This window comes from Ischnura elegans, chromosome 10 (genome assembly GCF_921293095.1).
Source record: "Ischnura elegans chromosome 10, ioIscEleg1.1, whole genome shotgun sequence".
Taxonomy (NCBI): Eukaryota; Metazoa; Arthropoda; class Insecta; order Odonata; family Coenagrionidae; genus Ischnura; species Ischnura elegans.
In genome coordinates, this window is record NC_060255.1 from 45182715 (window position 1) to 45198610 (window position 15896).

The 15896-nt window shown below is 38.4% G+C and overlaps 1 protein-coding gene across 3 annotated transcripts in view; it reads right to left on the reverse strand.

Moving 5' to 3' along the window:
• Nucleotides 1–15896, reverse strand: part of LOC124166355 (leukocyte tyrosine kinase receptor-like) — a 550686-nt gene that overhangs the window by 102664 nt on the left and 432126 nt on the right. The gene's annotated exons all lie outside the window — the stretch shown is intronic.

Sequence of the window (15896 nt, forward strand, 5' to 3'; positions counted from 1 at the left end):
TCGCGAGGTTCAGTTTATTTCCGGGGGTACTTTCTTGGCAAAACAGCACGGAGTTGGCTAGGTCCTCTCTCTCCTCTCTCCCGACCGCCCACCGCCACAAGGGACGACCGAGGTAGACTCTACGGTGCCGCCCATTCAACAACTCACAAGCAGCAGCAGCCTGCGTAGGCCGATGGGATACGAGCGAGAAAGAAAATATGGTTCGCGTATGCAAGAACTTCCTCTCCTACCCTTCCTCTCGCGGTTCGACTTAATGATTTCGACCTAAAAAACGAAGTATATGTCATTTTCAAAATACAGTAAAACTCTATACAACGATCACTAATGGAACGAAATACCGCCTATAAAAAGGTGAGTTTCCTGTCCCTTGGACTTAACCATGATCGCCAATATTAATTTTCCTGCATGTAACGAGTTCGGATGATAAGAAATCCCCGCTACTACGAACTATTATTTGCTCTTTTGGGGAACCATTTCCTCTTTTATAAAGAAACGAAAATCATCTTCGCAACTTAACCACTCCTTATTTTATCAGCAGTTGTTTTCACGTGTGGCCATCACCACAAAGTTCTCCCATTGACCTTAAAATCCTTTCCTTTACAGCCGTTTTATGGAAAGGGTGGAACAATGGTTAATTGTGACGAATATGTTGCTTGGATAAACACGATAGAAGGAATATTAGCCGGAAATCCTGTGCAAAAACAAAAGCCTTTATCATGAAAGGCAAAATCCTTTACCATGGATATAAGGAAATATAGTTCATAACAAAATAGAACGATGGTCTCCTGGCATTCGCCACAAGTAAATTTTACTGTATGATCTTCTAAAGGTAAGTTTTCAAGTAAATGGGGAAAACTTGAACAGGTAGATCGATTCAAGTATTTGGGCAGTGCATTGGAGAAAAACGGATACAGCATTAAGAACATCAAAAAGAGAATTGCCATAGCAAAGGAGGCGTTCATGAACAGGAAGGAGCTGATAAGATCGCTTTGTAAGAGTTTAAAGAAAAAGTTGGTGAAGAGTCTGATCTGAAGTGTAGCGCATTGTGGTGCGGAAACATGAGCACTTAGGAAAGGGGACGAGAGAAGATTGGTAGCGTTTGGAATATGGGTGTGGAGAAGAAAGAGAATGTGAAGTGGATGGAAAGGTGGAGGAAAATTAAAAAGAAGAACTTTGTACTTTCACATTAATATTCACTTTAATTAATATTGACGTAAATTTGTGAATAAATATTAATCTAGAAGCACAAAGTACTTCTTTTTAATTTTAATAATGAATCGCTTTCACCAAGTTACGCCTCAAACAATCACTACTTCAATAATAATTAAGTTAGGTTTTGCAATTTCTAGTTACCTTTAACCTAGACACCATATGGAAGCAAATAAAATTTAAGAGAATTGCTGAGATTTACAATGCAAAGAAGTTTAAAAACACAGTCAGTTAAACTATTCACCTTCTATCGGCTGTTTGTACTTTTCCTTTTTTTTTTGAAGAATTAAACCTCAAAAACTAAAGTTATCTAGGCGGAAATGTTTTGGCGCTGAAGAGGAGGCCTATTTTTGAATTTTCTCGTATCTCGAGCATATAAAAATTTACAACTACTAAAATACTGAGCATGAATGTAATGTTTTAACTTTTCCATATTAATTTGAGACAAGTGTTGAAATATTAGCGAGGGTACTTCTTAAGCACTGCAACATTTTCAAGATGAGAGCGGTATTTTTAAACGATTATTCTCTATTAAGAACACGGGTCTCGAGGGAGTGTATTTCTCAGCAATTTAAACCGGCGTAACTTGATTAAGAGACTATTAATTTATATAAGCCCAAATTTTGCTTCATCCAGGTTGACGAGAAAATGATACGCTGCATTGTAAGTCAACAATATTTTTTAGCGAAATTATTAGCCTCTATACACCTAGGTTTCTTTCCATTCTAGTAATCATAGAAGAATAATGCATTGCCCATCAACCATCATAAAAATAGCGACAATACCAGCTAAAAATTGTATGAGAATGTATGCGTGGAATGAGCTGTGATTAAAACTATTAATAAATTATAAATTGGATATAATTTATACATATTTTATCATTTATTTTAAAATTATAGAAATAATACATGTCGACAGCTTGTTAGGCGTTATCATTGTCTTGCAAATACCAATATTTCTCTCCTTTCAAGAAAACATAAAAGAATGCACTGTCCATCAACTGTTGCAGGAATAGCGAGACTACTAGCTAAACTTAGTCAGAAAATGAATGCTTGGACTGAGCTGTGATCGACGGAATATAGCACGTTTTGTTCCGCGACGCGAAACGCCAAGTTACGCCTAGTCAAGTTGTTGTGCAGGGTGCTTAATCGTGGGGATTTCCACCAAACCTCTCCCCTTAAAAAAATACAAAATAATAAACTACGAAATAACTTGGACAAAGTCCGGGAGAGAAGCGGTGGGGGTGCGTACGCAAATAGTCGCGCAAGGCTCCCTTATTTTCGCAGCGACATCTGTCGACTGCGTAGTACGAATAAGCCCCTCCCCGTGCCCGCCCCTCCCACTCTCCACCTTCACGCTCTTGTTATCGGGACGGCAGCCAGCTGGTCTCCAATCCTTTCGACGACCTGCCTCCGAAATGGTCCACTACTGTTGCCACTCTCTCTTCAACCTTCAAGAGCGTACAGCTTTGCTGGCACCCGTTAGGGGGCGTCCATTAATTACGTGAGGTGATTTTGGCGATTTTTGTATCCCCCCTCCACCTCGGTGAGATATCGTGAGATTTGGCACCACCCCCTCCCTCTTATCTCCTGTGGCAATCTATTGTTCGCGTATTTTAAAATGCATATGTAAATCTATGCTTCATTGCGTTGGATTTTTAATTGATTGTTTACTTATTTTTATTTGAGATCAGATAACACTAGTACTAAGATCGTAATTTTACACTATTTCTTGCGGAAAAAAATTACGTTATACTTGCTACTACTAAGATACTCTTAGGTAAATTTATATTTTTTATTAATTTGTTTTAATTATTAATTCGTTATTAATTATTTAATCGGTAAATTTATATTCGGTGTTTTCAATGTAAATACGGTAATCTATGCTTCATTGCTTTGGATTTGTTATTGATTGTTTACTTATTTTTATTTGAGATTAGTTAACACTAGTACTTAAGGTTACTAAGATCGCAATTTTACACTGCTTCTTGCGGAAAAAAATACGTGATACTTGCTACTATTAAGATACTCTTCGGTAAATTTATATTTTTTATTAATAATTTTTAATTATTAATTCGTTATTAATAATTTAATCGGTAAATTTATATTTATTAAATTTATATTCAGTATTTTCGATGTAAATACGGTAATCTATGCTTCATTGCTTTGGATTTGTTATTGATTGTTTACTTATTTTTATTTGAGATTAGTTAAGGCTAGCACTTAAGATAATTAAGATTGCAATTTTGCACTGTTTCTTGGGGAAAAAAAATTACGTAATACTTGCCAGAACCCCCTACTCCCCCGAGTGAGATTTGGTGAATTTCGGCTTGAATCCCCTCCACCCCGTAAACGCTTCCCGTAATTTATGGTTGCCCCCTAGTCCCCTGCTTTACCTTCGGAGTGGCGGAATAGATGATTCATTCATTAATGGTATTGAAAAACTATGATCAGTATACTTATGCCCAGATGGTTATCGAATGCTGATCTTGAAAACAACTGCGTATGGGTAAGCTTAATAACTCATATATATCGTGTGAACACAAGTAAGACTTTTAAACAAACAATCCTATTGCCTCTCGGGGTGGCGTCAAATTTTTTAGGATTTGAACGAAATGCATCACATACTTCCATCTCCTTATCTATTTATGAGCTAGAGAATACCGGGAGGAGTAGGCAGGAAATCACTATGGAAGAATAGGCGCTTTTTTTCTGGCGCTTCGAGTGACAGAATTCCGCCCTAAGTTTCCCGAACGAGAATACCATATGCACGAATCTCGGCTGAGCCAAACGATTTTTTTCACGACTAATTTTACCCGACCCTGAGAGTAAATTTGAACCCGTAGGCGTGACCGCACACAAAGCCACTGGTAATAAACTGTGCTCTGATATAAAAAAAAGACTTAATGTTCGTAGATTCTGTAAAAAAACTCATTTAACCACCTGATCGAACATTACGCGCCGATTCTAAAACGTCTCCAGCTACACACATCGATGCTCTCGCTTTCAAGACTCGGAAACAGCCGTCCACATTGCGCCTTTGATGCGTACCCACAGCAGCCAACTCCTACCTCGTAATACGGACAAAAAGAAAACACGAGAGTAAATAAATAAAAACCATATCTATCCGAACACGCGCCTCCCCTTGTCTCACCAGCTATTCAACGTGCCCGCTGCCCTTCACTCCCGTAAGATGTCGTGGGAGGCTCATTCGCGAGGGATCGTTTATTTTTTTTTCAAACGCTCATAAATACCGCCGTAAAGACACAGCTGTTCGCCTCCGCCCCATCGCCAGTGCTACCCAGGGACCATGTGTTCCACTTCGCTTTCCCCCCCTTACAGCCCCTCCACAGCCACGTTTCGCAATCTCTTTCTTTCACGTCCCCTTTCATGTCGTCTCATGGATATCATGAAGTGAAGGCTGGCTGAAATATAAAGGATGAGTGTTCCTCCTACGGTCTTGGATCCAGAAGGAGAAAGTTGTTTTGGTATATTTAGATTCACATTAGGAGAAAAAGAAATTGTACAAAATGCCTATACAGTACACTTTTTGCGCTATGGCGTGGTAAGACATTAGGAGTAGACGACCGGCATCTAATGTCTGGTTTTATCCCACCGAACAATGAAAGTGAAGATTTCTCGGGTGTCACACCGGGTAAGGTCCTCTATATCTCCTTCCGACGTTTCGATGTACAATTTGTCCATCGTCCTCGGGGATTTAGGACCGTGCCTCGGAGTTTATATACAAATTGGCGTGGTTGAGATCGATTGCCCTGTCAGCGTCTCCTGATTGGCCGCCAGTCCTCTCGTATTATCAGGAGGGGGTCCCATTTATAGCTGATGTTGCACCCACAGTCTCTATTAATCATGTTGTCGTGCTGTCGAATCTGAATAGATTTTTTTCACTTAACGATCTCAGTATCCATGGGATCGACTCAGGAGATCCGTTTCTTACCAATGAGTCATACGGATCTAATTGGTGTTGGGTTCGGCCATTGTTGACATTAGAAAAAATCGTCCAGATATTCTTATCTCTGCATTCTCTTCGGGTTTTCACCGCGTCCGTTGGGTTTGGCGACGACAGTTTCGTTGACATCCTTCGACCTAAAGACGCTGACTGCAATGTCAGCGAAACTGTTGTCGCCAAAACCCAACAGACGCGGTGAAAACCCGAAGAGAATGCAGAGATCATCTGATCAACGCTGCGAAAATCTTCGAACCTACGTCCAGATATTCTATTATATTCCAGCTCACATAGTAATACATGAGAAATTTAGTAGTACAGGCATTGTCAAAATACTCTTATATTTACAAATACTACTCTCTATATTACTTCCTAAAAAGGAATATGCATTAAATGTCCTCTATATTGTAATTTATTAAACACCACGAAATACCCTAGATGGATTTGCACAGACCTATTTTAGACGTCCAGTATACAAACAGTTATGCTAATTAGCCTCCAAATATGAGCTATATACATGTATACGTAGGTGAAGAATGACAAGTGAGCCATTGTTACAAAAGAAAATTCTTAACATCGAAAGTTATTGGAAGATGAGCGTCGCCGCATGCGTCAAAAGCCAACTTTTCCAGGACAATCGTCCAGTTCCGTGCGTATTCTCCAGAGGTCTGAAATTTCCTGACTAATTCAGGTTTTCCAGGTTAGAGCACAACCTGTATTGCAGACTTACTTTTTAAAGTAATTGCTTATTGTAGCTTTGGTTTTTGTAAATTGCTTATGCCACATTGACGCTTTATTTGGTGATCAGTATTGTAAACTGGTGTCATCCGTAGGAAATAAATAAATAAGTAAATAAATAAATGAATAAGTAAATAAATAAATAAGTGAATAAATAAATATTTTGGAGTCGCAAAAAATTAAGGTTGTCACTGAGATTGCTGCGCCTACACAGAAACGCGGGCTTCAATAATCGAGGCCACGTGTTTCCAAACGTAGATGCGGATAGGTACGGAATAGGAAATAACGACCGTGAGGGAAATACCAAACTGGGTGCTTCCAATTTTCTTGTTCCGGCTCGCAGACTTTCCCGTTTCTGCCCTCGTATTTAGCGAATGGCAGCCGAGGTAATTGTGCAGGAAAGTCTGACGGCCGCTGAAGTAATTAACGCAATTATGAGGGTAATGGGATTGGAAGGCAAATTTTGGCGGGGTAGGAAAAGGAGGGAAGCGGGGGTTGAGAGAGTGGGGAAGAGGTGAAAAATTATCGGGAGACGAGAGGGGGGAGGGGGAAGGAGCGATGACGTAAAATGGCGCTTCAAAATCAAGCCACAATCTGAAAAAGATCTCCCCGCCGGTACACTCGTTAAATGCCGTAACTGAGAATACGACAACATACAAGATGCAACCGGGCGTTTTTGGATAGGTCAGAAATAATTAATAAATAACAATGCGAGAAATGTCACGTAGGTACACATTAAATGTCTATAAATGTATCAAGTATAACCTATTATACTAGTGTGTTTCTGTAACATTATCGTTCCCCTCATTCATCTATCCTAAACTAGTTTTAAAAGTATCTTTATAATTATGAAACTGAGGGGGTTTTACGCCAGGGGCACAAGTGATTTTTTTCTTAACAGAGTTAGGTACTGAAATTAATAGAAGAAATATATAAAAACTTAGTGGCTAAGGTATACGAGTGAGACTTTGTTCTGTGCCGACATCGAGTGGAAAATCAAATGTAAAAACTATTTGTTTAATAATATCTAGTTATAAATATTTAGTTGATCTCGTTTGTTCTCTTTACCAACTTTCTGTTCCTAAATATATATAGGAAAAACACTTGAACCCCTTGACTTCTCACCACATCAATTAATATGAATTGCCATATACCTTTAATTACGAATATCCAAAGCGATGCATATCAAACAGGTACCTTGTTTTCTCGGGTAATTTTATGTAGGATTAATATAACCTAACGAGCAACACGTGGCAGCATCTAGAAATGAGACCTTGGCACTATTGTTTGGTGAGGAATGGATCGCTACCACCATCAGGAAAAGCGGATAACTGACGCAAGCGGAAAACATAAAACGTTAATGATGTCCTCGTGGTGACGTATTAATTTGGCTCATTTCAGTCTGATACTTTCTCTTCCCTTCCTACTAGAGCTGACGCCCGAAGCGCTAAAATAAATCGGGCGATAATAATCACGCATTTCTAAAAATAGTCTCTAAACCCTAATTTATGAGTGAAAATTGAATATGTATTTTTTATCCCCTTGAACTAAAGGAAAGCATTTTTGTCTTCTACGAAATTGTGATGAATAAATTGCGATGCCGTTCCAGGAATTCAGCAGCGCGTCTTTGTCATGACCTGACTCTGAAAAGATTTTTAAACCATGGAGAGAGAAATCGTCAAAAATTTGACGCTTCACTAACACACACAACTTAAAGTCTGTCCCGGATTATATTGTAAGAAAATTCAGAGTTTCTTAGAATGTCAAGTTTATTCAGAAAATGCTTTTAAATCCATCAAGTAAGAGACGACGATTCTTACTGATAACTTAGGCCTTCTGTAAAACCTTTCCATCATGCAAAAAATTAATGCACTTCCAAATATTCACTATCAATGCTTAATGGAAACTGTACAGGTTTCGCAGCACTGTCACTCCTTCAGATGAATCACAGGTGTAGTCATACCTCCACGTGTATTTCTTGACATACATCTTCTGTACAACTATATTTGATTTCCGCATTATTAGAGAACTGTTAGCAACACGTGGTCTCAATTAGTCTTGTTGTACAATAGTAGCTATGTTAATGAGAACAAATATTATTTTTTTAATAATTGTAGAATCATTTCACAGGAGCTCTAACATGGAGGAAATAAGACCGTAAGTTTTCATAGCGAACTATTTGAAAGAATACTTATCAGATTCTCGTGGTGTTAGTTTGAATTCTGCATTTTTCCATGGTTTTCTTCCGCGTCATTGGCATGTGGACAACTGTTTACTAATTATTCTTCTAGCGTCCCCAGGTCGAAGGTTATCCTTGTTGACCAAGACACTGGCAAGATTTAAGGTGACGCTGGCTGAAAAACCAGCGAGACTGTTGCCCACAAGTCATTTTACGCGATAGAAAAACCAATCGAATACCTGTGAGCATATGATTAATTTTTATTGAGAACTGAAAAAACTCAATTTTTTTCCTCTATTTCCTCGGAGAAATATCATTTTAATAGTATCTCCAAATTGAATATCCTACGGACAGAAGGAGGAGTGGTTACTAACCACTAGTTAACACACACAAAATTCCCTAGTAGCGCAGTACTAAGGCATGTTTATTGGAGAGGGAGTGAAAACTTAAAGCGACAAATGAATTTGATAATTACATAACGCTAATTTTCCTCCTCTAATGGAAGTAAATAATTTCCTTATACGGTATTATGTTCTAAATTACAGAGCGATATGACGGATATGCATGATGTAAGTTCATGCGGTTTCTAAAATGACTTTAGTTTCTTCAGTGCTATATTTTCCTCAATCTACACGCTTTAATCCGCACTAGAAGTACCTTGAGCCCGTATTGTCTTCTGAACTCCCAGACTCTGATGTCTTCCTTCCCACTCTGTTTTGTGCAAAAGTCACTTATTTATAGACCGCGAGTCTAGACTCAAACTCATTTATTTTTTGTCCCGCGCCTAAGTCCCTCCCGGCTTTGGGCGAAAGACCCTTCACTTCAGAAGGAATTAAATCATCCTTTTTAGAGCCTTATCAAGAGTTTCCACACGCATAAAAATAGCGTTCAGATATAAAAAATAAGTTTACGCCCCACTTTAAAATAAAAACGTCTTCCTCGGCTATACATTTATTATAAAAAGTACCACAAATAATTTTTTTTATGGATCCTTCACTTTTTTTAGAAGCTCAAACAAATGTGTTTAGGTCTCTACGTTGTGAAACACAAATGCTTTGTCGTATAGATATCTGGAAACATTATTATTTTCCAAATTTCTTCTAATATGATGTCATAAAAATGCTCAAGAAAGGACTTTTTAAGCCAAAAATTTGTTAAAGGATACGTCTTAAATTTTTAAAATATGCACAGTCACTATTTTCCCGGTTTTTATTTTTGTATGTTAGATTTTTATATGCGTTAACACAAATTGCTTCATGGAGCACCAAAAAAATATAACTTTTTAGTTAGCATCAAAATTATGGACTTGTAAAGCCATAAAAATGTTTTTGGAGCAGAATTTATGTACATCTTCGCGTGTGAATTTCAGACGCCTGAGGCTTATGTTAGTCCATATCGAGCTATACTCCCGGCTAACTTAACCAGCCTTATGGTAGAATCACTGAGTAAATGAAGAATGGAGTATTGACTATTGTATATCAAGGTTGATAAGGTTACGTGTTAAAATTGAATCAGAGCCATCCGTAAAAGTAGAGAGAGGGTTGTGATTTCTTCAATTATATCCCGAAATATAATGAAATAAAACTTGTTTGCGAACTTAAATTATTGTAACAAATGAAAGAAAACTATGTATTTATTCGCCAATTTATTCTCGCGGTACAACTAGTTTCGACGCAGCGGCGTCATCATCAGGTACAAGTGTTACAAGCATAAAATAAGGTCTTATATATCATAAAAATAATGTGATTTCAGTGGGGGAGGAAGAAACTTGATAGGCAACTATTGAAGAAGGAAGAATAGCGTCTCAGACACTCCCTTGTGAATTGGCCTCTTGTAGTTGTTTATTGATTTCACTCTGGATATCGATTCCTCACCTCAGTAAAGGTTCTTACAGATCGAGTCAGTTAACCTATAATTCTAATGACATCACCAACTCATAAAAATAGACGGAAATTTTCGGGTATTATTTTATTTCTAATTTATGAGAAAATGCATAAAATGAGAAAAAAAATTAACAGAAAATTTTATTTTTATTCAATCTACCGAATTCTTTCAATGAATTGCGAAGTCAGGTCTGATATGAACGGCCCTAGGAAATGGTTAGAGAGAAATGTCACTCAAAATGTTTACTGCTGATGGTGATGCTGTTGCCTCGAAAAAAGAGAGAAGAAATTGGTGGATAAATACATCGTTTTCTTTCATTTGTTAGAATGAACTTCCACAAAGTTGAACCGGAGACTACAAAGATTGAAGTTATTGTATTTAGCACATCATGAAATACCGGGTGATGCCTTGGACACCCAAGCCGACAAATTTCTAGGTGACCCACGGAAAAACTGGCCTCCTAACGAAAATGTGCGAATCTCACACGCATACTTCTCTACTCTACGCTCAGCTATTCCTCATCTCTTATGATCTCACTGTTCTGTCACTCAACGTGACTTATTGACTCACTATAGCATACAAATTATTTACAAGCTCTAGCTATATCACAGGGAAAATAGATTTTCTTTTAGAAATAGAAGAAAACTCCGGCAAATCACTTTCGATAGTGACTTTCCACAGTCACCTTGTGGTCTCTACTGTTTATTTCGTACGCGTCCTAACTGAGGTGTTATCCTTCCCGCGAACATGAATATATAGACATTTATTCTCGAGTTTATTTAGGAGTAAGTTAGTGCATCCATATTAATAAATGCGGAGAAAGGCTGAGGAGGAACACGTGCCGTAGAGATATATAAAACGGATAGTCGAACTTGTTGGGCGGGCACATTAAAAACCTTGCCAAGAGCTCAGCAGAAGAAGAAGGGACTATTTCTGACGCGGCCGAGAGCGTCACGCCCCCTGACGACGATTCTGGGAAACACCGGAATGGATCCGTTACCAAGGTCCCCCCGCCCCTTTACCCCCCCCCCACTTGAAGTGGCCCCACCCACATCAGGGCTCATTATTGGAAGAAGGAAGGGCCTCGCTACCTTTGTGGAAAGCGTAAAGCTAAATAAATGAGTAATAATAGCGGCAGCGACTCATTTCATTGCCCATCAATTTGACGCGGCAAAAATATTTTGTTCATATTGAATATCTTATTCGCACCCGTCACTTTCTGTAAGTGGTCTTAATTGAAACGCCTTCAAAAATAAAATAATGAGTGGATTAAGTTATTGCAAGCTTCAACGAGACAATTTGAGACAATTCGGCATAATAAAGGAGTTCGAGTTTTCTTCAACAGCCATGTGCTCAAATTGTAGAATGTAGCCGTATGGCTACGGTGGCCGGAAATGGATTAAATAAGAAAATGCGCAATATTCCATAAAAAAGAATAGTGCATAAAAAATGTGGCGCAAAAATATACTGTCGCGTAATATCCATTGAATTTATCTTACTAGGCCGGATCTCATATGGCTTATATGAGCTGAGAAAAATGAATTTCGAAGTTGCGTTTTATCCTATGTATATAAAAGATCGCAGGTATGAAGGTCAATTTCAAGATGGCCAGATGCCCAATTTCTTGGATTCAATTGGTGAGGGCGTATCAGCATTCCATTTGTTATAGTCAGGTACGGATTATGCATTAAATTTGGACGGGGGTCATGACCTGGGTCCGGGAATTATGGAATACCCTCGGGAAAGAGGAATTTTTTTTACAGTGGGGAGTGCTACGCTGTACAATTAGTACAACTCAAACTTCTCTTACTTTTGGTACTTGTATCCATGCATTTGGGTATACCCTTTAATCCTTTACAAGGACAAAAAAGCGTTTAACTGATAAAAATTAAATATTTTTGAACACATTTGAGGGGTTATACCCTTGTGACGCCCCCCTGAGTCCGCCCCTGATTACAATGTGTCTTTTTCTTATCATTCATTTTGACAGATTTTGTAAAGACACATTTTTCGACTCACAATCAGTAATTTTCAAGTAACGATTATTCACCCTACCGGATTCGATACTTCATGTCCTTATCAAGGGTACAACTTCAAAGTTGTGCAAGTAGCGCTTGAATAATACAATTTTTCCTTTTTCGATCCATCGCTTATTTATCTAGTTATTCTTGACGAAATTATCGATGGTCATATCCCCTTTCGCGGATAAGTCGGTGACGTCACGAACACATGCCGAGCGTTTAATAGCGTCTCAGTCACTCCCTTTTGAATTGGCCTCGTGTAGTTATTTATTGATTTCACTCTGGATATCGATTCCTTACCTCTGTAAAGGTTCTTACAGATCGAGTCAATTAACCTATAAATAAAATGACGTCACCAACTCATTAAAAACGGAATATTTCGGACATTACTTTATTTTTAACTTACGAGAGCATGGATAAATTAAGAAACCATTTTACAGAAAATTTTCTTTCCCTTCCATCTACCGAATTCTTTAAATGAGTTGTGAAGTCAGGTGTAGTAATGAACGGCCCTACAAAATGTTTAACGCGAAAATTCACTGAAAATGTCTCATGCTATTTCAGCGATGATGCCACGATTATTTTAATAAAATGATAAAAATACAATTTCAAATTAAAAATAACTTTTAATCTTGCTCATTTCCAAGAGCAAGACCGGTTGAAATAAAAGGCACGACTCAAGCTGACGGAATCGGGCGCGAAGTATGGGCTACGAAAAGAGAAATTTGGCAGCATTAACGCGGGAGTAAGCTTACATTGCTTGGTTGAAGCGTTAATTGTAAATATATTGGTCACAGAAATCAAGATTCTCGGCGAAATTTCTGCTGGAAAAGTGAAGGCTAGCTCTATTATGGAACTGCAAGTCCTTTATCAGGCGTAAGCCATTACGAATAACATGCAAAAAACTTTTGCGTACTCAGTTTATAACTCTACGCCAGGTTCGATGATGGGTGAAAAACGTGTGTACCATGCGCGGGAAAACGAAATGCTTACGCAATTGGCGCAAAACAGACGAAATTTTTATGCACTTAGCCTCCTGCTGTTGTAATAATTCTTGCTTTGCGTTCACTTTTCAGATTCTTAATCTACCACCTCACAAGTCTGATTACTGAGTACCTAAATCTCCACTATCCATCTTTCAAAATATTTAAATAAAACTCGGTACGAATTGCAGATATTTTCAAAATAAATTTTTTTAAAGGTTTTACTCAGAATTCGTAATCAGCGACCTCAAAAATTTATACAGGGTGCTGCAAAATCAGCAATACCTCTGGAGGAGGTCGGGGAGATATTTTAAACAATTTTAGTCCATACACATGGGGTCGCTTGGGGTAAAGTGCTCCTTACTTACTGAGTAATTGCTACGTAAGCATATTTTTGAATGCACCTTGCAATTACTATGAAAACTGGTTTTATTTGTAATCTAGCACTTCCGGCGTTTTATTTTATACTCTTCATTTTAAGGGCATAAAATAATTAAGGTTATAATTGATTGAAAGAATTTCTTCCTTTAAAAATTATCCAGTTGGGTTTTCTATAACTTCTTGGCTGACATCTGTGGTATGCTTTGGCTGGAAAAATGGAATTCACAGTGAAAAACATTAATTTGCAACACCCAATTCGATGAAAACTCTAATTCTGCGGAAATATAAGGAAAAAATGTGCGATTATAATTGTCTGAAAACATTAACCCTCGATCTTAATTAAACGATAACTTTGAGCGAGAATCAACAGTATGATTGCGCAATCTGAATCATTTTTTTTAATAACTAAGGAGTTGCGACTCAATGTTTTTGGAGAAAAAATGCTTAAAATCGGCTCCCCTAACACCTTCTGAAACACCCTTTGTACCTAAATATCAACTATGTTTTCGTTAGTTTACCTTGCTGTATTTTCAGTTACTGTACTTAAAGTACTTACAGTTTCAGGACTGTGAATAAGAGCAAGAAAAACGGCTGAGAAAGATGTATACGGTAGACATTTTGTGACGAGGAGCCCAAAGCACTTGTTTTCTTCTCCTCCAGACTCCTGCGACAACCTCAGCCCATCCGACAACACTTCCATTAAATACTCGCCTCTCCCCCTCACGCGTCCTGCCACCTGTCGCCTCTGAAATGTCCCAAGTCGCTTGCGCAGCGCGCCACGCGATTGTTTCATTCTCCCCGTATTGTCCCGCCTCCGTTACGGAGACTTTTCGCTTCCCTTTTTTTATCCCAAGAGGGAGTTTTTTTTGTCTTTTGCCTCGTCTCGTGAGACACGCGTCGGGTTTAGGAACTCGAAAATAAAGATATAAAAAAATATGAAAGCAATTAAATTTTTTTTGAAAGAGCGCAGTGTGAAGACAAGTGGAGTAAAATGTTCGCGAGGTCCTATTGTTTCAGAGCTAGGGCGCGGTCGCATGTTTCTTGATGAAAGGCTCAACAAGGCGCGGGAACAGTGGCGAGGATACGGTTCCCGCTCCCATTGTTGATCACAATGAGATAATGGCCGTTATTACCTGTACATTCACCTTTAAAAAGAGCCCCATTTAACTATTTAATTTCCACCATTCACGTTTTCTTATTTTGCCAGCTGAAAGCAAGGGATTCTTTAAATTAACAACCTCAATTATATGCCTGTTGATATCCCGGAAATTTTTATGTGGAGAAATCCCACGACCTTATTTTTTAATTTTAATGCAGGAGGTTTAAATTTCTAAATAATACTCTGTGTATCTTCAATTTCTCTAAGTTTTCAGAATATTACATCCAGTGATATTCCATACTTAGCTGGGACAATTTCCATTTATAAGAAAAATAGAAGGCCCATTTATACAATTAACAACGCCTTGATTATGCCCTTCAAATTACAGAGGTGAATACTAAATTAAGCTTTTAAGAATAATAAGCAGTTCTGAAAAACTAATGAAAATATATCCTGCTTTTGCTGATTAAAAATGGATGAATTATTTTAAAACGCCTAAAAAAAATCTTCAACTCATAAGAAATTAATAATGAATAATTAAGTTTGTTAGTTGTTTCAGAAACGTATAAAAAATATTTTACAAGAACTTAAAAACTATTCGGTATCAGAAACACTACGTGGCTCAACAGGCGGTAATTAAGAAATTGGGGAAACGTCCAGGATAATAGAAACCAAAGTGAAGGAGAACCTATGGAACCTCGGGTAGGACAACCTGAGAAGTCAGCGGACGCAGAACAGAACACTCTTAACAATAAAAATGACATAAAATGGGAAGAGACAAAACGTTTCTGCCACGCCTGAGGCTTACGGGACAGGGTGGTGAAAGAAGCAATCGAAAAACGGCTTGCAAAAAGAAAAAGTTCGAACAGAGAACATAAACCAATCATGGGACGGAATCATTTGGTGCATCCACCAATCATACATAGGTTTGCTCCTTGGGCAGTCGCTTGTTAGCCAGGTTATACGTTCCCAGCATCAGACTACCCTGAAGACTCGTGGAACGAGTCACCAGGGTGGGCTCGCTGGGTTACATTCACGGGGCAGTGTCTGTAAGCTCTCGCTTTTCACCTCTGCACCGCGGAACGGGGAGAGATATGAAAGGAGAAAGGAAGGAGGCGTCGCGTCGCCACGAAAGGAGCCCGACGACGCCTCCAAGGAGTGGATGGGAGTGGAAGGGAAGGAATGAGGAATCCCACACCGTCACAGAGGCGGATGGGCCCTATTACTAGCGAAACCATTACTTACTGTTTCTACATAAAAGAAATAAGCTCTTATAAAAAAATTTTTTTTAAAAACCAGCCTTTATATTTAGATTACAGGGGATGAGCAACGTTTATATATGACACAAAGCAAAAAAAATACGAAAATCGACCATTTGGAACTTCTTAGATCAAAAACATGTTTTGGGGGGCTATAGGTTGACTGGGGGGTGGTTAAAG